This window comes from Petaurus breviceps, unplaced genomic scaffold (assembly GCF_028583685.1).
Source record: "Petaurus breviceps papuanus isolate PSGF00001 unplaced genomic scaffold, PetGlider_PUasm1.0 173, whole genome shotgun sequence".
NCBI classification, from domain to species: domain Eukaryota; kingdom Metazoa; phylum Chordata; class Mammalia; order Diprotodontia; family Petauridae; genus Petaurus; species Petaurus breviceps.
This window is the reverse complement of record NW_027185759.1, coordinates 35,830,475-35,857,147: the sequence shown is the minus strand read 5'-3', so window position 1 is coordinate 35,857,147 and position 26,673 is coordinate 35,830,475. Positions and strand designations below refer to the sequence as shown.

The following is a 26,673-nucleotide window of genomic DNA, read 5'->3' as shown; positions in this document are numbered from 1 at the left end:
TCTCTGTCTCTCTATGTCTCTCTCTCTCTGTCTCTCTCTGTCTCTCTGTCTCTCTCACAGTGGTTTGCATGTTATCTCCTGCTCAGAGCATAAGTCCCTTGAGGACAAGGATGGATTTTTTTGCTTTCTTTTTATCCCCAGTCTCCATGACACCTGACAGTCTGTAAAGCACTTTATACATGTTAACTTATTTGATCCTTCCAACAACCAGTGAGGTCGGTGCTATCATCATCTTGATTTTACAGATGAGGAAAATGAGACAAATTAAGATTATGTGACTTTCTCAGGTTCACACAGCTAGCAAGCATTTTAGTTAAAATTTGAACTCAGGTCTTTTTGTCTCCAAATTTGGTAATTCCTGTTCTATATCCACTTTGCCACCATGCTGTCTTGGAGTTTGTTGACTTGATTTGAGATCCTACTCAAACTAAAGTGGAAATCAGGTACTATTATGAGCATAAATCACTTCTGGAAAACTGCATTAATATGGTTTATTGAAAATATTCTTCTGAAATCATAAAATAACCAAAGTTTGAATTTACTTTCCAGGAAAATTCACACTCATTCTGGAGTCATCTTCTGTTTAAAAAAAAAACCCAATAACTATTCAGATTTCTGAAATTCTCATTTTATATTCCAGAGCAAATCTATCTTACTTTTTTTGGCCTTAATTTAAGGTGGGGAACTGGGCTATGATATGATGAAGAGAATCCAGAAAGCATTAAAGGCTCCTCCTTCTATACCCAAGCTGACATTTCTGGTATTTTCAATATATTTCCTAAATGAGGATCCAGATTTATTGAAAATTTTCTAATCGGGCTCATTTCAGTTATATCTCATAGTAATGTTATAACATGCCTTGGTGTACATTGGAATGTAAGAGCGTTTTTCAGGCTTGCCCTGTGGGAATACATACTGCAGCTTTTACCCTTCAGAGTAGAGCAATAAAGCATTTGGTTAAACAGAATTTGAGTTAGCAAGAAAACTTGCCAAACAGAGCATTTTAATTAAAAGTATCAATGAGTGTACCTGCAGAAGTCTACCCATTAAAAAAAAGGAGACAAACTTTTACTTTTCCTTCTCTTAAAAAGGGGTTGGGGGTTGGGAGTCAGGGGCTTGCCAGGAGAGGCTAGCTCAGGTACAACTTATGTCCAGATTTGTTAGAAATAAATTCTTCTGAATACTCCCTTGAAGACTTGTGAAAACATTTTAATACTTTATGATTTATTCAATGCCTTTAGGCTAAATATTATAGGGAAAATCTAACTAAATACCTAGGCAAAAGGAAAGTGAGAGACAGGATTCTTTCCTCTGATCCCCCCTAAATTAATTTTTAAAAAAGAATTAATTTCTTTAAGGGTCCTTGTCCCCTATTCCATTGAACTAAGCCAAACAGGGGGATAACTTTTATTCTTTCTGAGATGTTACTGACTATTACACCCAATGCATTCAGAATCCATTTTACCCTTCAGCGTCTGAAATCAGGTCTATATTCCTAGACAAGTTTAGAATTAATCATCATTTATTTCTAGGGGCCATGTTCTAGCAAGGGTATTATTAACAAGTTCGAAAGTAACCAATGATACGCAATCCTGAGAGGACTGGTGACCATACAAGGTCAGTTGAATGGCCTAAAGGAACTATACCAAGAGAAGAGGGTTTGGGGTAGTAGGACTAATGAGCCACTTTCACAATTAAGAACAAAAAAATAAAAGTGGGAAAGAAGTTATCTTAAGAAGGTAAAGATCCAAACACAAATTATCCACAAGTCTGAAGGTAATGAATTTCCCATCACTGGAGCCCCTCAGATGAAGATGACCATTTATTAGGCAGGTGAGGGATTCCTTCAGTGGCTGGCAGGTAGCAATAGATGACTTCTGTGGTCCCTCTCATCACTCATGATTTATGATTTTAAATGTGAAATATGATTATAACTCTATAATGTGATCTTTACCTTGAATCTTTTAGATTCAATGATACGTGTATGCTTTGTTTCTGCTAACAGAATGTACACTTTTTGAGGACAAGTATGTTTCCTTTTTGAAATGAAGTATTTTGAGTACTGCACATACTAGCACATAGGGATAAAGAGGGGATCTATGATTCGATCTGTATAAGGAACACCAGGATTAGAAAGCTCCCTCTCCCATTGCAGAATGGAAGCTAGAGCACTGAGAGGGTAAGTGACTTATCCAGGGTCTAACAGCCAGCATATATAAGAGGTATAACTTAAACCAAGATGTTCCTAGCTCCAAGGCTTGTTCTCTAGCCACTAGATTTTGCAGAACTGAATTGAAGTTTTGGATGACTCAGAGAGAAACCAAACCAGGAAGATATGTCTAAGATCATCATAGGAACACAAAGTCATTTCTATATGCCTGAACTTGTGGTCTCTTACACTAGCCTCTAGGCTACTTGCCTTATAAATCTACATCTAATATGCAAGGACTTATGACACCTTTGAAAAGAAGAATACTAAAATTAAAATATGTATCTTTTCTCATCTGTGAAAATCAACAAACACCATAGGGTGTATATTGTCTAGTCATAACCACTTACTTGCAATTAAGGAGATAGGAAGACCATTAAGCTACAAAGGAGTTGGCTTACTGCCATCATGACTAATCATGTGAACCCAGAGTTTAAGTAAGGGAAAATGAGACCAGCATCAAGAAAAATAATTCATCATGTGAACATTTTCCAACTTATATATGATGGATGTGTTCATACCTAAAGAGACCTCAAGTTTCCATTATTTCCAAAGCATTTATACCAACCCGAAATGGTTGGTTATACCATCATTTAAAAGAGTCAATATTTCTATTATTTCTGAAGTGTTTAAACCAGTCTGAATGAAATGTAATCTTAGTGGGTAGTGAAATCCATGGTGCTGACACTAGAGTAGTAGTCTTCTTTCATCATCCATTCATTCATTCATTCATTCATTCATTCATTCATTCATTCATTTTTAGAGCAGGAGTTCTCAAGCTGAGATCTGTCAACTTAAAAAAAAAGTTATGAACCATATTTGAGTATAGGTAGTTTTCTCCACAATGATATTTATTTTATATTATTCATTTAAAAACTTTATTTTCATAAAGGTGTCCATAGGTTTCAGCAGACTGCCAAAGAGGTCCATGACACAAACATGGATAAAAACTTTTGGGGCAAGAGAATGTTTTCAATTCAATTCAACAAAGACATAAGTTCCTACAGTAGGCAATGCACTATGCTTGGCATTAGCCATACAAAGGTCAAACAGAAAACCAGGGCAGCCCCTCAAGGATTTTGTAATCCACTGTGGGAGACATCCCATAAACAGAGCAATGAAGAGCAATAAAATACTAGCATTTAGCAGTACCAGGACAAATCCCCAGTACAGTGGAGCTGAGCCTTGAGGAAAGAGAAGAAAAGATGAGGAAGATGAGCTTCTACACTTGAAATGTACTCAGTCATGGGGGAAGGAAATGGATGCCAGGCAGGGCACAAGACTAGTAACTGGGGCCACGTTGACTGGAAGGCCAATTTTCCTAAAGCCTTCATTATCCGGGGGCAAGCTTTATCTCTTCTCTTCTCATCACCTCTCATACCCAGACAGCCTATTGTTTTATTGATTGTATCCCTAATACATATCTCACATCCGTCTCCATCTGCCTACTCCCATCACAACCACCTTTGAACAAGCTATAATTACAGCCTTCCTAGACTAATGCTAAAGGTTTGGAGTTTTTTTGTTCTTTTGTTTTTTTCCCCCCCAAGTCTTTCCACCTCTGATGCCTCCCCCCCACCCCTGCCCCTTAAATAAATTTGGCTCAAGACCTTGAGCGGTTCTCTATGACTTAATGAGTAGAATTTAAACTCCGCGGACACAGTCAAGTTCCTTCATATCCTGACACAACCCTATCTCTCCAACTGCACAGCACCTTACTTAGAATAAGTCTTTGCGAATAGGCTTTGTTTCATTCTTTGCACTGGTATTCCCAGCACCTCCCAGAGTACTTGACAAGTAGCAGGCTCTTAATGAATACTTGATTGTTTACTCATGTTATGTGTTCTGTGTTCTAGGAGTCTGGGAGAAGTCTCATAGCCTGGCATATGAAGTGTCCCTTCTCCCTCTTTGTGCCAGCTGAATTCCTGCCTGTCCTTTAACATTCAACTCAAATGTCACTTTCTATAGGAGGCCTCTAGGGATTTCTCAGTGGGCAATGACCTTCTCTCTTTGGTGTCTGAAATATGTATACACACATGAGTGTATATGTGTATTGTTGTTGTTTAGTCATTTGAGTTATGTTCAACTCTTTCTGTTGAACTATTCGGGGTTTTCTTGGCAAAGATACTAGATTGGTTTGCCATTTCTTCTCCAGCTCATTTAACATATGAGGAAACTGAGGCAAACATGCTTAAGTGACTTGCCTAGAGTCCTACAGCTAGTAAGTATCTGAGGCCAGATTTGAACTCAGGAAAATGAGTCTTCCTAATTCCATGCCTACCATTTTAGCCTATAATATCCTACTCTATATCTAGCTGTCCCATATCTCTCTATATATTTATTTATTCATTCATTTTTATTCATTCACTCTTCTATTTACTTAATCTGCCTATCTATCAATTTATTTTTTTATACTTTGAATGTCCTTTGTACTTCAAGGCAATGTTGTGTATTAATAGTAACAATAATAATATTGTTATTATTATTATATGTGTCGGTTCTTATCTTATTCCCCTAACAGACTCTAAGTCTCTTATTGGCAAGGGCTTATCTGTACTTTGTTTCTCCCTCAGCACTCAAGACAAGTAAACTGAAACAAGTGGAAGTTACTTTGAAGGGACTACCTCTCTAATGTTTCACTCATGAAGAAATATTTTGCAATGGCACGACTGAGACAATAAAGCTCCTCATACATCATGAAGGAGACATGAGTTACTAACTCCATCACTTGCAATGAGATAAACAGTCATCAGGCCTTATGATCTGCCCTGCCTCCCACTATATTCCAGGGTTATCTAGGTTTTGCTATCTGCCTTACCCCTGGAGTAATTCTGGAGACTTCTTGGTACTATCCTCTTACCTACTGACACAACCCTGGAACCTGTAGACATTGCCACCCCAGCTGCCCTTGGACACTTAGGACTTCCAGGCCTTTCTATCCACCCTGAAACTGAGCTTTTTTTTATGTGTCATATCTCCAAATTAGAGGGTGACTTCCTTAAGAGTATGGACTCTTCTACTTGTATCTCAGCTCTCAGCTTATGTTCTATCAGACAAATCATCTTCTGCACAATAAATAACACAAATGTGTCATGATTATCACTCCCATTTTGTAGATGAGGAAACTGAGCCTGGGAGGTCAAGCAACCTAACCTAACTCATATGGATAGCAAGGGAACCAACTAGTCACTGATTTCTTTAAAAAGTTTAAAAATCAAATTCATCCATCAGCTTCCTTCCAACAACATGAAAATGATTTTTTACAAATGCTATTCATTTTCTTGATGGAACTGGAGCCTGGACACCTTACCAAGTCTCCTCTAGGTTGCCAGGCAACCAGAATCACAATCGGTACATTTTAGACATTAGAAACTGTTATGCTCTATTTTTGTTTTGTTTGTTAATGTGAATGTAACTAGTGCTAAACAAAATTATTTCTTTGAGGATGATAGCAGTATCTTTGAATTTTAACAACGTCAATTTCTTACAACCCACATAATTCAGATAACCTTTGTGCTTTTATACTAAAGCATCCAAGAAGATTTTATATTTCTGTTTGTTTAGATGGAAGGAATAAGTGACAAATCAGGGCTAAATTAAATCCTGGGGAAGAGCTAAAGGTTCTTCCCCCCCCCCCCAGAGATATGGTTGTTTGAGTTAGTCTTAATTTTTAGATGACCTAGCTGATTTTCGGTAAAATATTTTTGTTTTCTGGTGGGGTAAACAAGGGATCAATTTACAGGTGGTAAGTTTCAGCAAGTAATCAAAAATCCTATATCATCATCACCATCATCATTCTCATAGTCATCATCATGTCATATATAATACACATATCTATGTTCACATGTGCATGTATATATATAATTTCCTTATGGGGTTCAAATAGAAACAGTTCTAGACAAAGTACTATCCTGCTAGCATTCTTTTGTGTCTTGTGTTCAATTGACTATGATAGCTGAAGTAGATAAATAATTGTTTTTTGCAGTCGAATAAAGCATCGAGAAGCCAAAGTATCCTTGGGGAAAATCGAATAGCAGGAAGAATAAAAAATGATTGATATACTTATTATTGATTAGTTATCTCATATACTGATAGACACTATTAGCCATACAAAAGGAAAACCATTTCCCTACCTGAAAATGACAATGATATAAAACTCATCCTATTCTCACATCATTTCAGTTTCTTTGACTAAGTCTCTAGAGTTTGAAAGCTTTTCACTCTACATAGCTTAGAGATTTAGAAGTATTTGGGATATCACTTTTAATATTCTTACTAATTTTAATAACTAAAATTTTATTAGTAAAATTGATTATAGAATCTTATTGATTGTATTCTCAATACTATGCCCAATACTAATCTCATCTTTTCCAATGAAGTTCAGAGAGAGAATTCTGGTTCAAGTTGCGCGTCTATTATTCACCAGATGATGTGACATCATTATTATGAATATTACTATTTCATTCTCATTTTAAGTTCAATGAAGGTCAAAAAGGAACAGTCATAAGACAAGTCACTATCCAACTATTATTCTTGTATTCTTAAGTGAACAATTACACACGTGCATATATAATAATTGAGTTTTATAATGGAATGAAATTATTAGGATACAAGGGCAGTATATTATTATCATTATTTCTATTGTTACCTGCTTCTTTAGTTCTATGGAGTTCACTGAGACAAGTCACTCTCCTATGCTTATAGTCTTTGTCACTTAATATTCTGTGGCTTATCGGGTTGGTGAATAAAAAATTACTTCTTTATGTAACCAAACGATTGAGTTCATCTTCACAAGACTCAATAGAAACATCTTTAATAGTAGTAAACAAGACACTGGGGATGATATATAATTATTTCCAGTCTCACCAGGGTTTGATTTCTTTTTCTAGATCTTTCTATTTTGAGAGCTTATCATTCAGTGTATCTGGAAGGGTCTGAGTGTTTAGTATGGTGACATCTCTTAAAATTAAAAAAAAATTTTGTTATTATTGCTTACAACCCGTCAGATGCTTAGCTTCCTTTTTGGAATTCCAAATGGTCAGTTACCTGATAATAACTTGGCTAGGGAGTTGCTGATGTCTGCTTTTGCCACAATCTAAAAATAGATCATATGATAATAAAACAATCAGAGCAGCATGGAATAACATGGTATTGGTTTTACCAAAGGATTCATTACCCTGTATAAAAATATCTGTTTCTAGATGGTTTCTGTTGGTGAAAAGCATCCACTGATCTCCAGTTTTTCCCTGTCTGGAGACTAATGAAGATGCATATTTCAGAAACAGAAATTATCCCAGAGCATATTATGAATCTCTTGACTAATCATTTCACTTATCAATAGGTACAGAAATCAAGAAACGAGGTAAATCTTTCTCTAACACTAATATGACAGTGATGGCACAAAATTCAGTTATTTTCTCCCCTAAATTCTTTCTATATTCTTTTCATGTTTTAGGTATGTGTATATACATACATACATACATACATACATACATATATATATATATATATATATATATATATATACAGCGCCTTGCTGTTCTTGAACAGCAATGCCCTGTTTGTGCATTTCTCCCATGCACTTTGGAAAAGCCATCCTTCCTGGATGTTCATGAGACTTTTCAGGGTATTGAAGAAGGTGCTATCTTTTATCACACTGTGTGCAATCCATCCAGTCTCAGCTCAGAAACGAGAATGTATAGTGCCAGGCGGCTTATAAAACTAGCTATGGAGCTACTGTTTCAATAGGAAGGGGAACCTATTTTATAAGACAGAGGAAAGTACATTCCAGGGATGACAAATAGAAGTGGGAATTCTATGTGAGGTTGCCGAAGGCCCTGAGGAGTTATGATCCTTCAGACAAGAGCCCCCTATTCACAATGTTGTCAGCTCTGGCTTTAAACCTTGAGACTTTGATCACTCCCCCAACAAGAATGTATGGTTGGTAAACAGAGCTGGCTTTGAGGAACAAATAAACCAATGGTGCTAGCGAGTTTCTGGATCATTCAAGGGTCTGAAATTGTCAGAGCAACTTTAGCTGAGCCAGGGATTAGAAGGTGGTTTTGTTTGTTCGAGGGAAAAGAAAGGAAGGAAAGGAGGGGAGACAAGAGAATAAAAGAGTTACTATGGATAAATCAAGTATTTGTACTTCAATCAAGTTCAAAACTCAACAATTACACTAAGTTAATAGAAGGTAATTAAAAAAAAAGAGGCCACATACAACTAAGAGGACATCAAGGGTAAAAAGACATAGTCCATAATCTAAGATTGTGTCTGGGAAACAGACTGAACACTGATTGGAACTATGGTTGAAAGGTCAACTCAGTAATGCAGGCTGGAGGACTGTGGTCTATAACACCTTGCCTAGGAACCCTCCTGGAATTAAGAGGTCCTCAATGATGCCCTTGCTGTCTATATACTTTGAGAGTGATACTTTAACTAGTTGGATGAGAAGCCCTATGGGCAATCTGAATTCTTGACTGTCCTAATCAGAGGTTTCCCTTCAAGCAATAGGCAGAATCTCTGGTCACAAGGACTTTAAATAACCAATCAATAAGCATTTATTGAATACTTATTATGTCAGAAAATAGGGAGACAAATATAAAGTCAGATAGGGCACACCCTCAAGGAATTTACAATCTGCTAATTTAATGAGGATACAACTTTGGGGACCGAGAATTGAAATACAATTAACGCAAATTGAAAACTGAGGTGCCCATTGACAACTTATCTCTAGGGTCCCAAATTGTCACTTTGATTGTCACTAGAGATGGTTTCTTATGAGGTCCTAGAAGTTCTGTAAAGTCAAAGCACGTCCACTTATTTGAATTGGCAGCTAAGGTATCTTAGCTTTAGAGTGGTATTATTTGAAGCAAGATGAGAATGCATTTCAAATGACTCTCTGAAGTGTAGAAAAAGAAAAACACGCATAGATAGTACAAACTTATTGAGTGTTTTGCATTTCTCGACATAAGCTGTTCATTATTTTTCTGCCCATCTTTCTCCCCCTTAGGGAATATGTGCACATACATCTTGAAGGCTTCTTTGTAGTATACCACTCCTGCCTCCTCCTCAGTGACCACCCCAGCTTCTTTGAAATCACCACCCGTGCTGGCCTGGCAACATCTGTCAACTTTCCTCACTGCTTTGTGGTCTTTGGATCTCTTCTAGAGATCAGCCTCTAGGCCAGTGCCCATGGTATCATGGCAACAGACCTCAGAGGAGCTGAGTTCAAATCTCTGTTCTGTCATTCACTACCTCTGTGACCTTGGGTGGGTCACTCCCTGAGTTTCAGCCTCAGGGTCCTCATCTGTAAAATAAAACTTGGACCACCATGTGCTTTTAGATCTATATTTCCCGATCCTGGAATCTTCTGTGCTCTTGACAAACATGTTGATTGGTGGGATAGGATGGGGTGATGGAGACTTATTAATTTTCAAAAATTATAGAATAGTTGGTTTGATTATAATCTCGTACAGTTTCTATTGTAGCATCTGGCCTCAGGTGTTTACTTTCTACATCAAAATAGACAGGTTATTTGATCTCTCAAAGCCTCAGTTTCCTCAGCTGTCAAATAAGAATATTAATAATTCTACCATTTTCCTCACAGGGTTGTTGAATCCGATGAGATAATGTACAACATTTTCTCTGCAAACATGAAAGCACAATGAACAAGTGAGTTATCCATGCGATAATGTGGCAGCCAAAAGAAATATCCCATGAAGAAGCATGCTCTTTTCCGTGTCTCCTCCACGGAGTTCTTTCCAATAACCAAGAACATCTCTTAAAACTGACTAGTAAGCCAAACCAACTCTACAACATTCCCAATTGCAATCACTGACCAATCATTGCTTATGGATAATTAACAATCTTGAAACTGTAGGGTACCTCTTTTGTCCCCCAAATTAATGGTGTCCCAAATTACCTTGTATGCATTTTGTATATTTATTATATAAAGAGAAGCAGCATAGTATAGGAGTTAAAAAGCTGGCCCTAATGCTGGAAAAACCTGGGTTCGAGTCCCATCTCTACCCATACTTCTGGCTGTGTGATTGGCAAGTCATTTAATGGCTCTGTGCTTTAGGCAACCCTCTATTAGTTGCAGTGATGACAGGCTACATTAGTAGGGGGTTTCTTCAATAATGGGTTCCTAACACCATTGAGATCACAAGTCCAGACCCTACCTTTATAGAGATAAAGATCCTTATATATCTTATATATACTTACATGTGTATGTGTTGTTTACCTGACAGAATGTCATCTCCCTGAGGGCAAGGAATATTTTGCCTCTGACCTCATATTCCCACCACTTAGAACAGTGCTTAGCACAAAGCCAGCATCTAAAAAATACTTGTTGGTTCACTGATTTGTCCATTATATAAAACCAGTGGCGAGGTCTAGTCACTAGTCATGCTTACCATGGCTGCTATGTGCTCTCCTCCCCTTACCCTGAAAACAAAACTTTTGCTTAGACCCTGCATAGCTAAAGCCTTAACAATTATCACTTCTTTCTTCTCTGCTTCTCCAATTCATCTGTGAAATGGAGATATTTATATCTTCACTACGTCTTCCAAGGTGGTTGAGAAGAAAGTTGTCTATAAACTGTGAAGCCCTGTGCAAAGGTCAGTTAGTATTAATACCACACCTTATTATTGATATATTGAGGTGTCCACTGACAGCTTGTCTTGGTAAGCAGTGTCTTTGAGTAGCAATAATGATGGTGATTAAAATTGTTCTTGCAGCCAACCTGGTAGGAGCCTCTAGGGATTTAGCTGGGCGTGACCTTGGATGAGAAACAGGAGTCCATTAGCAGCGCCTTTCCATCTTGGTAGGACACCCCAGGACTTGTACTCCACTGACATTAGCTTAGAAAACTCAAGGTCAAGGCCATGCCATGCCAATGCGTCAGAGGAGGACTTTAGTGAATAACACAACCATTCTTAGCTCTGTTCAGTCATCCAGGACAGAAGGAAATAATTTAAAAAATAAACCATTTCCTCTTACTCAAGGCATTAGTTCATGATGTTTAGATAAGTAATTTAATTCATTTTCCATTTAAAACACATTAATATTTCTCTGGCATATTATTAATGGCCCAAATTTTTCAAAATATTTTCCTAGATAACATAAGAATATTTTCCCTAAAGGATCCCAAAACATTATAGACTATGCTTGATAGCATTCTTAAGGTAAAGCCCTTCTCATATGCTGCTTCATACAGGAAGCTTTCTGAAACAAGGTAGGTTGAATGCAAATTCTCATTTTTGACAAAGCTCTCCTTAGAAACTACCCTTTCCCATGGCAACCACTTCAGCTCTTAATAAACCATAAAGCAAAAGCCCAAACTAAAAGAGAAAAAAAGGAATGATATATAAGTCCAAAATGGATACATTTATATTCACGCATGTGTATTATGAAAGTAAGAACCCAAACACCATCAAACATGTGTTTCAACACAAATATCATCACATTGATCGCATACATCTGCATGTAAACGTGTATAGTTGCACATACAAAGATATCACCAGAAAATAGTAATCTCACAGAATCAGAGCTCTGAGGTATCTATCCATGCTTAAGTGTTTGATCATCCATTCATGTTTCTTAGGCATTTTCAATTCTCACAGTCAACTGAATAATGGAATACATCTATTCACAATACACATACCCAAACATATATGTGTACCACACACATATATGCAGCCATATGGATATTCATATATCCATGCGTACACATAATAGACCCATGCAGGTATGCATATATTTATACATATGTCCACACATACAATAGATAAGCGTTCCCAGCCTTATGTATTCTTCTGTTGTCAAAATGAGTAATACTTTCATCAATACAGGCCATAACTCTTCTCCAACTTCGAAAAAGGTATTGGTGTTACCAAAAACTTCCCTCCCCGCTCTAGGTCAACCTAGACTGATAAGCTTCCCTGAATGTAGATTGGCTAGAAAGAGGATCCCAGAATCTGAGTTGGAAGGGACCTGAGAGGGCATCTAGGTCGACTTGGCATCCCTTCTGAAATAAGCTGGCTTTGCCAGAGTATAGCTAGTAAGGAATGACCCCCTGCTTCTCAGGGAAGGCCATTCTAAATTGGAATGGCTATTGTTAGGAAGACTTTCCTCCTCTAAAGCCTTGTAATGGGAATGCAAATTTGGAAGATCTTCCCTGCCCCTAGGCTAAAGTGCACCTGAAGCCTTGGGTGGGAGGCTTGTTTTTCGGTAAATACTTCTTGATTGGCCAGTGAGTCAATAAGGTTGTTACATTTTCTGAGCCAGGAGAAGGCTATATAAGCCCTGATGTGTAGCTTTGTTTTGGGGACTCACTTTGAGAAGTGTTCTGTGATTTGATCTGAATTCTGGGAAGCTGTTGTTGAGAGTCCCCTGGCTTTGAAAAACCCATATGTGGAAACCCAGATGTTGACTGGGTATGGATGTAATGGTTGGACAGTTTGGAAAGCTGTCTACTTGATCTGTTAATGTCTTGATAATTCTGTCTGTATATTTTGAAGTTTGGGGTGCTGACCTTTTTCCCCTGAACAAGGTAAATGATATATGTCTGACTGATTAAAGTAAGCTTGTTAACCCATTTTGAGTTGCTTTCCTTTAACAAAGCAGATCCAAGAATCTGTATGGGCAGCAAACCCTGAGGACGCGCTTGGGGTGCTTGCTGCTACAAGCCTAAACAGAGGCAGAGTAAATAAAATACTTGTCTTGGAGTCAGGAAGAACTAACTCAAACCTGACTCAGATATTTACTAGTTATATGACTTTGAGCAAGTGACTTAACCTCCCCCAGCCTCAGTTTCCTCATATGTAAAAATGAACATGGTCACCATTGCTTCCCCACAGGGTTGTTGTGAAAATCAAATAAGCACATATGTGAAGCACTTCACAAGTCCTAAAATACAACATAAATGTGTTATTGTTCTCACATTTTTCTCTTTGCAACTTATACCTATTGTTTGAAGTCATATCATATGGCACCAAACAGAACAAATCTCATTTCTCTTCTACATGACATTCCTTAAATACTTGTAGACAAGGATGTGGTGGCCTCACACCCAAGTCTTTTTTTTTTTCTTCCTATAGTGTCAATATCCCCAGTTCAGTTTGGGTCTTAGATGAGCAAAATACAATCCATTGCTGGCCCCTCACAGCTTGGTAAGATCCACAAGAGTTCATACTGCTACTATACCATTTATGAATGTAGGATCACTTCCTTAACACCCCGATAGAATAGGGGAGTTGACTGTCAGGCCCCATGATGGCTAATATGTTGGAAGGCTAAGCTGCCTAACTTGAGAGATTCCTCCATTAAAGTCCTATGCCAGCCAGTGTCTCATGGTGGTGAAATAGTGACCTCAGGTTCTCAAAGAGTATGGCAACAAATTCTAAGTTCTGGGATAGCCTAAAAAATTGGAAGGGAGATAGTCTTTGCCCTGAGGGAGCTTACAATCAACTAGGTGAGACAACAAGTTAACAAATAAGTACAAACAGGATAAATGAGTAATGATTGATTAATGATTAGGCACTAGAATTAGGAAGAATTGGGAAGGGTTTCTCATGTTCCAGCAGATAAGCATTCTCTAAACGATGTAAAAGAATCTCAGAAGCAAAGAGTTAGAAGGAATGATCATAGAATCCTAGCTTGTCATGTTGCAGATGAGGAAACTGTAGCTCAGAAAGGTTACATATTTAGCAGAGCTAAGACTCCAACTCCAGTAGAATGTAAAACTCAATGAGGGAAGGAAGCATTTTCTTTTCTTGTACTCCAACCCTTAGCATTGAGATAGGCACTTGAGGAATATTTGTTAAATTTATTGAATTCAATCCTACTCTACAATTACTCTATTCTGGTGCACATGACAGACTTTCAGAAACCCCTTCCAGACTGATGCCTATCATTCCTGAAGCTTTTACTTAGAACTTTATGTTTTGTGCGGAAAGAGAACACACCCTTTCCCCTGCTTCCCTTAGTCCTTCTTCAAACACGAAATGGGAATCTGATTCAACTGCGAGTCTGGCAGCAAGGTCTGATTCTTGTCCTTTAATTTGGCTCTGATTAGTTAGAGACTTCTAAATTAACTCAAGGAAGAGGAACTGAAATCTTGTTCTTGTTTTCAGTTATTTACTCTTTGCAGCTCTTCTGACGCACCCTTTCTACTCACTTCCCATCATCTCCCTCTCACCCTCTCACAGCACACATTTCCTTCTAATACCCAGTGTTCTGTTACCATAGTGATCTTATATCTCTGCAGCCATGGACCAAAGTTCCTCTGCTAATTCCTTCAGGCTGAAATCTCTTCTCCAGGCAGCATCTTACCTTTGGCTGTGGTTGCCTGCCTTGTTGAACACTTTACAGTTAATGATTCATAAATCTGCTGACACAATTTGCCACCACTATGTGGGTGATTTCACTGATCCAACATTTATCACTGCAAATAAAGGTCATTTCTCTTAATCAAGTTAGCAGGAACAGGAAATGATATCGACACAATCAAGCCTAGAGACACAGGCCCTGGAATTTACCACCAACAGTCTTCTAAGGATCTGTGGGTTTGAATTAGGAGGCTGTGGGGGCAGTGGGACAGCTCACAAAAAAGCCCTGATTACAATAGGAAGCAAGGCTACGTGTCGAGAATCTGGCTAGCAAGGAGGAGTGTGGATACTCAGTCACTCAGCATCATAAGCAACAGTCTAGGTATTGGGACACCTAATGTATGAAGACAGACCTAGATCCATCCATTTTCTTAGTGATTCCCCACAGCACTGCTCAAATAATTCTCCTAGTGTGGTGTGCCAGTTCTCTGCTCAGAAAGCGTTAGTGATTCACTACTGCCTCTAGGATAAAGCGCAGATTCCTCAAGGTGGCAAAGTCCTACACAAGCCAGCTGCAGGCTTATTTAACAATATTCACAACACATTCCAGACAGATCGGGCTAGTTGCTGCTTCTGAACATACAAATCCATCTCCCTTGGCATCACCTTTGCATAACCTGCTGTCCTCTGTGTCTAAGATGGAAAGTCCTCCTCATTTCCCCTCCTAGAATGCCTAATTCCAGTCAAGGCTCAGTCTCACCTCTTGCAGAAGCAAGCAGGCATAGGAAACTTTGTACATGGTCATAACATACTTTAAACCCAGAAAGGTAGGTGACATATCTAGATGGTGCAGGGTTTCTCAATGAGAAAGTGTGTTATCAGGACAACACCAATGGCATTTTATCCATTCTATAGAAAATGAGAGGAAGGCAATGAACACAATTAGTCCCAGGGCCATCAAGCCTAATGTCAGTCTCATTCATGGAAATATCATTTTTTCTCTAGCAAAAGACTTGGACTGGATGATTTCTGGACTTATCCGACTTGGAGCAGACAGTCTCAAAGTAGATTTCGCATTTTTCTTAAAACACGCTTCGCATAATGGAAATACCTTCAAAGATACTCCTATTAAAGTGATCACAACAACAGAAGGCAGGATGTGACTCTACCAAGGAGGTTTCACCTTTCTAAACCATGTTGTAGCATGTTCTTTCAGAAGAAAATTTGGAATCAGGTAGGGAAATGGTCTTTCCTGGTGATAGCTTCAGTTTAAAATAATTGCAAACCTCTCAGAGAATGATGTAGTTTGCTTTTCCATGACATGAAAACATAGCAATTTCTAATGACAACTAGACCTGGAATCTGGAAGATCTGAGTTCAAATCTTACTTTAGACACTTAGATTTTGGGTAAGCCATGTAATGTCTGTTTGCCTCAGTTTCCTCATCCATAAAATGGGGGAAATAAAGGCACTCTTTTACTAGGGTTCTTGTAAGAATAAATGACATAATATTTGTAAGACACTTCACAAACCTTAATATGCCATATTAATGCTAATAATTATTACTACTAAAAATAATAGAAAATGTTGAAAACTCCAAGAGACCTTCTAGAGGTAGACCATATAGCTACAAGCATTCTCATAAGATACTAGGTAAGAATAGTAACCAACAGATAAACTAAAAATCAGAGAAGAATTGTCTCTTAGCCTTTGAAACTCAGAGTCAAAGCTTCCAACCCAGGAGTCAGAGGGATCTCTGAACAGACACATTTATACATTGTTGGTGGAGCTGTGAACTGGTCCAACTGTTCAAGAAAATGTTTTAGAATCATATGAAGGAAGGCATTAAATTGTTCAAAACTCTTAACCTAGACATCTAGTCTAGACTAAACACAAACCCTAAGGAGACCAAAGACAGAAAAAAGGAACCATTTATAACAAGCTATTTATAGTAGTATATTTTATGGTAGCAAAAAATCTGGAAACAAAGTGGGTGCTCCTACAATTGAAGAATGGCTGAACAAATTATAGTCTATAAATGAAATGAGCTATTATGAACTGTAAGAAACAATGGAAATGAAGAATTAAGAAGAACATGGGAAATCTTGTATGAACTCATACAGAATGAAATATAATGAAACAGGGAAACAGCAGACACAAATACTGTAATAATGGGAATGAAAATAACTGTCTTCTAAGAGGCAGTTAAACTCAGATGAATTGCAGTGAATGAACTTGGTCCCAGAGAACAACAGATGCAACATACATCCCTCCTTTTTTTTTTTAAGAGTAATGAGAGACTATGGGCCTGAAATTTAGCACCTAATACCTGTCTTATTTGTTGATAGTTTTACTTAATTGTTTCCTTTTGTTACAAGGGACATTTTAATGGAGTGAGCACTGTGAAGTATATCATGGAATATACATTTTAAGTGTTCAAAATGTATATTTGTTTAAAAGGAAATATTTTTAAAATGTGAAAATATTTTAACAGACCACTAACATGAAAAGATAGTTGTTATTTGCACAGATGAAAATTGTGAAACGAATTGGCAATACATCAGTTTCTTACACTTACACTTACACACACACACATACATTTAACCATGATGACACTAGCAGTTTCATATATGTGTTAATATATATTTTTTTAAGCAATTGGGGTTAAGTAACTTGCTCAAGGTTACATGGCCAGTTATTTCTGGGTATGGTGCTAAGTATCTGAGCCCAGATTTGATCCCCAGGTCATCCCGACACTGGAGCCAGTGCTCTTACTCGCTGAGCCACCTGGCAGCCCCAATATTTTCTTTTTTTAATTTCACATACCAGAAAAGTTGACATTGTTCCATCATTAAAAAAAATCCAATCTATTGACACATGGATACAAAGAGATTTACAAAGACATTGGCATTATATATTGTAAACATATATATAGTCAACTATATAGTAATCTGTAGGGGTGGTTGTCTCTGTGCACATCCCCATTTATTGTTTAATGTCAATATATAAAAAGTGACTTCACATACCTTGAGGCCAAGACAGCAAAGGACATCTCTCATAGACCGCTGTTTCATTCAAGCATATTTCTATCCTTGTTTTTGCAGTTCTCAACTAATGCACTGTAAAAGGAATATTATATTACTTTTCAGGAAGTACCTGTCAGGATCAGGAAGAAATCCAATAATTTAGCTTTGGGATGTTTAGAAATGTAAATAAAAATGTGATATATCTCTATAGCCTCAGGCATTATATTTCTATTACATATGAAGGGTTCTCCTAAACTTGTGAAATGCTTGAGAAGTTTAGAAAACTGCCATCTCTCCCATCCCCCCAAAATATCATCTAGCAACCTTAAATTTTGAAAATACTTTTCTAACCACTCAAGGATGCCATCTTTGGAACATCCTTATACCAAGGGCATTGATAAGGCTTTAAGTCTAATTAACCTCATTCACTAGCTCCCCCAACCCCAAATTTTACTGTTTCCCTTTTGAACACAATGGATTTTTAAGTACACAACTGGATCATCAAAATGCTTCATTATTCAAATGTTTTGACTTTACCTCATACTCTCCATATTTATTTGTTTAGGATTTAGAGTAACTATTTTGATTATTTCAACTTTGTGGGGCAAGGGGAAGGATTAGTGGGGACTCTTTATCTTCACTGTTTAATTATATAACACAACTGAACAAGACCAGGGTAGTGAAGGCCTTTAGGATCATGAAATTAGAGGACTGGTTAAAGGAACTGAGAATATTTAGCCTGGCAGAGGTATGGATACTTGGGATGGAGGGGGGTAGGAAAAGGTAGATACCTCTAAATATCTGAAGGGACTGTGATGAGGGAGAAAGATTAGACTGATTCAGTTTGGCTCTAGATTGTAGAACTAGGAACAATGGACAGAAATTTAAAGGAGCCAAATGCAGGCTAGAAGTAAACAAAAACTCTCTAATTTAGGGATTTTTGAAAGAAGAACAGGGCTCACAATCTGGTAATTAATTATTTCCTTACCATCCTAATTGACTTTCTTTAGCCTTGAATTTTTCATCTGTAATCCTCAATAACATTTAATATTTTAGATTATTTATTAATTCATTCATCCATTTATTTATTTATTTACTTATTTGTTTGTTTATTGATTGATCGATTGATTGATTGATTGCTTTTTTGAGGGCAATTGGGTTTAAGCAACTTGCCCAAGGTCACATGGCTAGGTTTTTGTTTTGTGTGTGTGTGTGTTAAGTGTCTGAGGCCGGATCCAAACTCAGGTCCTCCTGACTCTGGGAAGTCTCTACTCACTAGGCCACCTAGCCACCCATATTTTAGATTTTTAATACAATTATTTTATAATATATTTGTAACAAATATTTATAATGCTTTAAAGACAACAAAGAACTTTATATGAGTCAACTCATTTGATGTTCAAATCAACCTTATGAGGAAGTATGGTAAAATGGGGGAAAAAATACTGCAACTGGTATCCAAGGACGTATCTTCAAAATCTGCCTTAGATATGTGTAATCTGCCTTTATTAACCCCTGGGATCTTTGGCAAGTTCCTGGGCTTCAGTTTCCTTCTTTGCATAGTGAGGGGATTGGATTAGATTGCCTATGAGGTACTTTCCAATTCTGGACTTATGACTATGTGACTCCCATTTTATAGAAGAGAAAACTGAGGCCCAGAAAAGTTATGTGACCTACCTATGGTCACATTAGGTTTCAAGAGTGAGATATGAACTGAGGTCTCCCTGAATCCAAACTGAACATTTTATCTAATGTCACTGCTACTTCTCCTCTTTGTGGTAGTCACATCTCCTAAACAACACAGAAATATGGTCTTTAGGGCATGGGTAGAAGCCATAAAACCAATACATCTGTCCTCATTAAATAAAATACCACAGAATAAGTTTTCTCATTCTAGGACAAGGAAATGGGCAAAGTCTGTAGAGAGTAGCCTAGCACTCATTTAACCTGAATTTCTGACTTAGCCCTGGGTCTCAGACACCATTGATTTGTTAACCTGAAGTTGGAATGAAGATAGTACAGCTATCCCAGGTTTGTTATACAATCACTTGGAATTAGGGAGAGAGGAAGAAAAAAAATGAATCAATAACAACTGAGAAGTCCCAATTGTAATCCAGTGAAAGGAGAGTAGTAAACTAGTAATGAAGAAGTAACATTGAATGGGAAAGGGCCACATTTATTCAAGGCTTCGTGCTAGAATAGGCATTGGGGAATCAGTCACCATAAGGACTACATTCTAATTTCCAAGACTCCAGATAACATCAAGCAAAGCAAACAAAGATGGAACACACACAGCACACCCTGGCTGTCTTGGACTCTGACTCCTGGCTCTTCTGTTGGAATATTACATGGATTTATTACCTGTGTCCAGCAAGGGAGGAACAAAGAAAATGTAAGTTCACACCATTTCTTTGCTGATTGGAAGTAAAATGAAAAACACTCAGGCACTGGCAAAATCACATTTGAATGACAAAGTAAAAGTCCAGTCTTTTAAACTAGAAACACAAACGGAAAGAGAAAACTGGCAAAGACAGAGGGTTTAGCTCCCCTTGGGAAGAAGAGAAAAAATGTAAGGTCTTTGTTAACTTTCTCTACATTGCAGAGATAATGATGATGATGATAGTAAATATAATAAATAATATAGAGACTTAAAGTTTGAAAATGAGATTTTATATATTTGGGCAGATACATATATAAATTGTATATGTACATATAACTATGTATACACATGCATGTATCTTGTATGTATACGAACATGTGTACATGCATATACGTGTATTACATACAGAATCGTTAGGCTCAAATGAGGAAACATTACTTTTTACATGAAACATATTTGTATTTGTTACATATTCCACACATGTGTACATATGCATATGTGTATTATATATGTATGTGTGTATCCTCATTTGATCCTCATAACAAATCTACGAATTACTTATTTTTATACCCATATTACAGCTGAGGAAACTGAGCCTGAGAAATGTGAAGTGGCTTGAGCAGATTCACACAGGTGGAAAGGCAGCATTTGAACTCCTTAACTCCAAGGCCAGTGCTCTTATCGCTTACATGGTTTGCTGTATCAGAGACACAACTGCACAGATTCCAAGATCTGGAGAAGAGCACCAGAGTGCAGAAAGAAATAGAGTATTCTGAGAAATAGAAATGCATTACAATGTTCTCAGAATCATGTCTCTAGAGTGGGAAGGGGCTTGGGAGTTATTTACAAATGAAACAGAGGCCCAGACAAGAGATGGGGCTTGCTCAAGCTCACATGGGCAGTTGATGGAAGTCAGGATTCAGATGAGGTCCTCTGACTGAATATGGCACTTTTCCCCACTGTATTACCATGAGAGGTGAGGAAATGCAAATCACAGAGGGTATTTTTTCCTCCTGTATTGAAACTACTTTGTAAACATTAAGTAATTAATCCCAACAATACCCCTGGGATGCGAATAGGTATTTTCTCTGTGTTTCACAGATGAGAAAATTATAATAATGATTTTGTTCATTTACAGAACTCCTTTTCCTAGAGGACTTTCAGGGCACTTTACTATTTTGAAACGACTAAGGCTCCATGAATCATGGTAACACATCTGGGAAGTGACCAAAGCTACCGTTATGGACAGAATGGATGTTTCAAAGTAAAATCACTAAGTGGTTGCTCTCTCCCTCACTTCTCCTAAGATCCCACAGAACCCAGAAAACCCACACTCATTTATTCTCTGTCTTTACTGATGCCACATCATGTCTGGCAGTAATAACAATGAGACAATGAGCGAACATTTTTCAAAAGCAAGAGACCTTAGAAGTTAATTTATTAAAAATAAAAGTAAGTCAAGTCAAGAACAGAGGAGAGGACCCATATCGGTTATTTCTCAGATCCATAATCTCACAAATGTCACTGAGATTGTGCCGTTGACAGGAAGCAAACTGTTTATACCATTCTTATGTGGTTTCTTTCTAAGTTCTCCATAGGGGAAACTACCCAGTACGCTGCAGGCCAGTGCAATATAGAGACTATCCTCTTATCTATAACTTTTTCATTTCCTGGTCACATAGATGTGTGATAATAAAAAATAACAACCAGCTAGCGATAGCTAGCATTTATATAGTACTTTGCATATGTTATTTAATTTGATCCTCATAACCCAATGCTACAATTATCCCAATTTTCCAGATGGGGAAACTGAGGCTGTGAGAGGGTAAGTGATTTGTTCAAGGTCATAGAATAGGAAGAATTTGAGGCAGGATTTGAACACAGGTCTTCTTGACTCCAAGTCTTGTGTTTCACCCACTTTATTGCTCAGCTTCCAATGTAGGTGGCGCTTCAAGGTTAAGCACTCGACATCTATTTTAAAGCTGCACTAAGCCTCTTGGGGACTCTATGTACATTGGCTCATTGAATCACTGATGTTTCTAGGCTATTTCTGGCATGTGCTTCATCTATCATCGACCATGTACTTCAATATGTTTATACCTGATGTGCATCATTGTATTGCTCTCTGAATAACAAGAGAGATGCAATATTTGATGGTCCATTTTGTCATTCTCCACTCTCATTGGTGGTTATTGCCACGAGAGTTGCTGATTTGTTGGAGATCAAGGCATTTCCTGACTTGCAGCGATGTGGCACCTCTGTGAGAGCCATAATATTAACAAGGTGAGTTTTGGAGGAAAGTACCCTTTGGCATTATTAAAAGTGAGCTCTGTATAAAACCACAGGATCTCCAAAGTAGAATGTGCAAAAGTGCCTAACTATCCTGTTTATACGTAGCTCTACATATATGCCGTCTTCCCTGATAAGACTACAACTTCTCCCAGGGAAGAAAATGTCTCATTTCTGCCTTTATATTCCAGCACCCAGAACAGTGCTTGACATAGAGATGACATTTAATAAAAACATGTTGATTGATTGATAGGATCATAGATGCTGAGCTGGAAGGGCCTTTAGGGGTCACATTGGCCAATCCCATCCTCCTCCTGTCCAATTCTGGAACTGTTTCCCTGAAGTTCATCATATTCAACTACTTGCCCTAATTTGTGTGACAGATATTTTTCATCTACTTTATTCTCCCTACTTCACAGGGTTGTTTTGAGGATCAACAGATAATATATGTAAAACACTTTGCAAACTTTTAAGCCTGTACAAATGTTAGCTATTATTAGACCAATCATTTTTGAGTTGTCATGGAACTTAACACAGTGCCTCTGTGATATTTAGACATGCCTATGATTCTGTTACTGTATAGCGGTATACCAATTAAAATCCAACAATGTTTTCTCATCCTGTTTGACCTGACTATATCCTCTGATATATCTACTACTGGGGGCACATCCTGCATGCCAGAGTACTGCTTTTCAGATTGTGTCATTGCATGAATGTCAATAAGAGGTATAGCCTGGCTTTCCTTCAGTGATGTTTTGGCTAACTAACTATTATGCCCCCTTTTCTTATTTCTAATGTCATTCTTTTTGCCTACCCTGTTGTGCAATTCATCATTGGAAACACACTGCTGCCTGATCACACTCAGTACACATCTTTTTTTTTGTTTCTTCTGTTTTTGGAGGGGGGGAGGCAAAGCAATTGGGGTTAAGTGACTTGCCCAAGGTCACACAGCTAGTAAGTATGTCAAGTGTCTGAGGCTGGATTTGAACTCAGGTCCTCATTACTTCAGGGTCGGTGCTCTATTCACTGTGTCACCTAGCTGCCCCAAGCACACATCTTTACATTGCCTTTGTAACAAGCAAATTTATTTCTTTGGAAATTGTATTCCATGCCTTGGAGACATCCTGTAATCTAATGTTAAAAAGAAGACTCTTTGATTCAATTTTAAAAAGTCTTCTGGTTTCATTTCCAGCAAGAATGTCCATAAGGAGATGGCTCACTTCTACCCTTTGCTCATTAGACAAGGATCTCACATTCAAAATACCAGGAGTTAAATTAGATCACCTATGACCTGTATCATTAGCACGCTTGATAACCTTTTCTGCCATCCTCCTACTGGCCGTGAGCGAGTGGAACAGGGTGACAGAAGTATGGGAGCTACTTATGATTTTAAACAAAACCTACGGATAATGAATTCATCACCAATTAGCCAATGCATTAGTGATTAGCGTCTGTTCTTGCTCTGCCAGCTCTTGGACAAACAGACATATTCTGTCAACAGGCCCATACTGAAAGCCCTCTACCTCTGCAGGCAATGCAAAAGCATACACACTATTGATATAGATTTCAGGACCCCAGACTCACCCCCACACCAGGTGAGGGATCAGAGTAAGATACAATCACAGGATGACGAGACAGGCCCCTAAGAAAGAAGAGCATGCCCTGCCATTTAAGGGCCAACAGTACGTGAATAAGAAAACGTGCTCTCTTACCAAGAAACCCATAGTTAGATTTAATAGAGCAAGAGACTGATTGAGCAAATAAAATCCTGGCCTACAGTACTGACTTTATATTCCTGTTCATTGTTTGGCTAATATTTAGTGAACCAGATTGTTTGTTCCTTCTTCCTTCAGGGCAACATCCAGTCTAACTAAAATTCTTTCACCTAAGTGATGATGGAAGGAAAGATTATGCCACACAGAAATAATTCTTGTTCAATTTTAGGCGCCACATCTTAAGGAAAGAAATTGAAAAGGTGGAGAGCATTCAGGGAGGACAAACATCTGAGGATAGTTTTAAGGAATGGAGCATATTTCTCCTAGAGAAGAAAAGATATGGGACGGTCATATGGTTAGCAAGATGGTGGGATGTTTGCCTCTTGAATCTAAAAAAAAAAACAAAACAAAAAAGACTAACCAAAAAAGAAAACCACCCCAAAACAACCCTTCAGTACTAGGAAATATATGTAAAACTGACAGTTACTAAAGTTGAATCTATAAGATAAGAAGACAGAAATGCCACTTAAGAGAAATTACTCCTGAAATAACATCAAAGAACTTAGTCACTTCAAGTTCACACGCACCATCCTTACCACTTGCCTCAAAGTCAGTTTGATCTATTGCAAAGGCTTGTGATTAAGGGTCTGGCTGTGAAGGCTTTGGCTCTTTCCCACATGACAATGATCATTCTCCACAAATCCTAGGAGTGGCGGAAGACATTGTTTTCACACACCCATCTGAAAAAAGGGAGTTTAAATATTGGCAGTAAAGGACAGAAGTTATGATCACCCAGAGTCAGCTAGATTAGAAAGAGCTATGGAGATGGGGGCTACAATATAAGCCAGTGTCAGTTTTCTCCTCATGGAATTTATTCTGGTTAGAAAACCAGCATGTTTTCCATAGCCCCCAGATTAAGGAGGTTGATGATACCCTTGGGGGAATCTGTAAAACATGGTGGAGGTGTCAAATACTCAGAAGAAAAGTCAGGGACAAGCAATTAGGGAGACAAGAAAACACTGAAGGATAAAAATCCAAGAGAGAAAGAGTTGGATTAAACTGAGATTTTAAACACACAAACCAACTGTGAAAATCGAAAAGTCAGAAAGAAAAATGAGTAAAAATCATTATACAGGTATCACAAACCAAGATGTATGGAACAAAATGTCCAGTGAAACAGAATTCTAGAAGGCAGGGAACAATAGCAAGAACCTCCAGAATGGTTCAGAAGAGAAATAAGACTTTAAAAAATATATTAAAGTGACAGTGACTTAGGAAATATGAACTGATGGATAATCAGTGAAAACAAACATCAGGATAAGAAAACTTAGAACACGTGATGGAGAAAATATCCAAAGTAGAGAATCTGACAAAGGGAATGAGATTGGTCCCTCCAAAATACAGATGACAATTTGACAGAAAAGAAGTTCAGCCCCCTAGTTTTATAGATGATGAAATTAGAGCGCAGAGACATTAACATTTGGTCTAGGGTCACATAACAGGTATCTGAAGTGGAGCTGGATCCTGGGTCTTCCAGAATTTAAGTCTGGTGTTCTATACACTATGGTATGCTGATTTCAAGTTGAAAAGCTAAAGAGACTAGGATGACAAGAGGAGAATTCATTTCAGGAACTCAGGAAGGAAAAACATGAGTTCACTTGCACACACATTGAGTTTGAGGCACGGTCTTAGGCTAACTAGGTAGATTGTGGGCAATTTTTGAAATCAGGAAAAAGAGGGGATCACCAGTGGAGGATATAGAATGGAAAGAAAAGGGGGGCCAGGTTAGAAACTTGGGGTGCATCTACATATAAAGGGTAAGAGGAAGATGTGAAGTCAGCCAAAGGGAGAGAAGCCATAGAACAGAAGAACGCACTGTCAGGAAGGAGAGGTGTTAAAGTCAATGAAGGGACGAAGTGTCCACTGTTTCAAATGCAACAAAGAATTAAATAGATCATCAAATTTGTTCTATATTCAGAGAGTTACATTTCTGCATCAAAATGTAAATACTTTGAAAGTAGAGATTGTTCCTTTATATTTGTATTCCCTGTACCTAACACAGTGCCTGGCACATAGTAAACACTTAATAAATGTTGGTAGGAACCCTTACTAGCTGTGTGATCCTGGAAAAGTCACAGCCTCTGTTTGCCTTAATCCACTGGAGAAGCATATGGCAAGCCACTCAAGTATCTTTGCCAAGAAAACTCCATGGATAGGATGGTCCCTGGAGTTACAAAGAGTCAGGTTCAACTAAAGACCCAACAGTAACAACAGCAAGGCGGTAGGAACAAAAGCAAGATCAGAAGGTATTTCAGAGTGGAGTGAGGAGCAAGGAAGTAGAGACAACAAACGGAATGGATTCTTTCTAGGAGTTTGGCAGTGAAAGGAAAAAGTTGGCTAGGATGATACATGCCTATTTTTATAAGTCATGTTTTATAGGAAACTTAAGTATAGGTTTAAGCTAAAGAGTGGTGAGGAAGAAGCTCACAGAAGCCAAATAATTCGAAATGGGAGAGTAAGGAACAGCTATTCTTTATCCAGAGACGTTGCTGCCTAATTGGCTCCATTTTCTGTACTATGTTTCAATCAACACGTGCACATGTATACACATAATAAAATATCAAGACATCTCAATATATCCGTATATCTGACTCTAATTCCATCTATCTATCTATCTATCTATCTATCTATCTATCTATCTATCTATCTATCTATCTATCTA

At 37.9% G+C, this 26,673-nt stretch overlaps 1 protein-coding gene across 7 annotated transcripts in view; it reads right to left on the bottom strand.

The window, feature by feature from the left end:
• The window catches only part of NAALADL2 (N-acetylated alpha-linked acidic dipeptidase like 2), a 1,484,638-nt gene that overhangs the window by 1,049,390 nt on the left and 408,575 nt on the right, over positions 1–26,673 (bottom strand). For 5 of the 7 annotated variants that reach the window (XM_069083604.1, XM_069083606.1, XM_069083602.1 and 2 more), the window contains one exon: positions 17,568–17,660. The exons of the other annotated variants lie outside the window; for them this stretch is intronic. The gene's annotated coding sequence lies outside the window, so the exon portion shown is untranslated. The remainder of the gene's footprint in view (positions 1–17,567; positions 17,661–26,673) is intronic. 7 annotated transcript variants of the gene reach the window in all.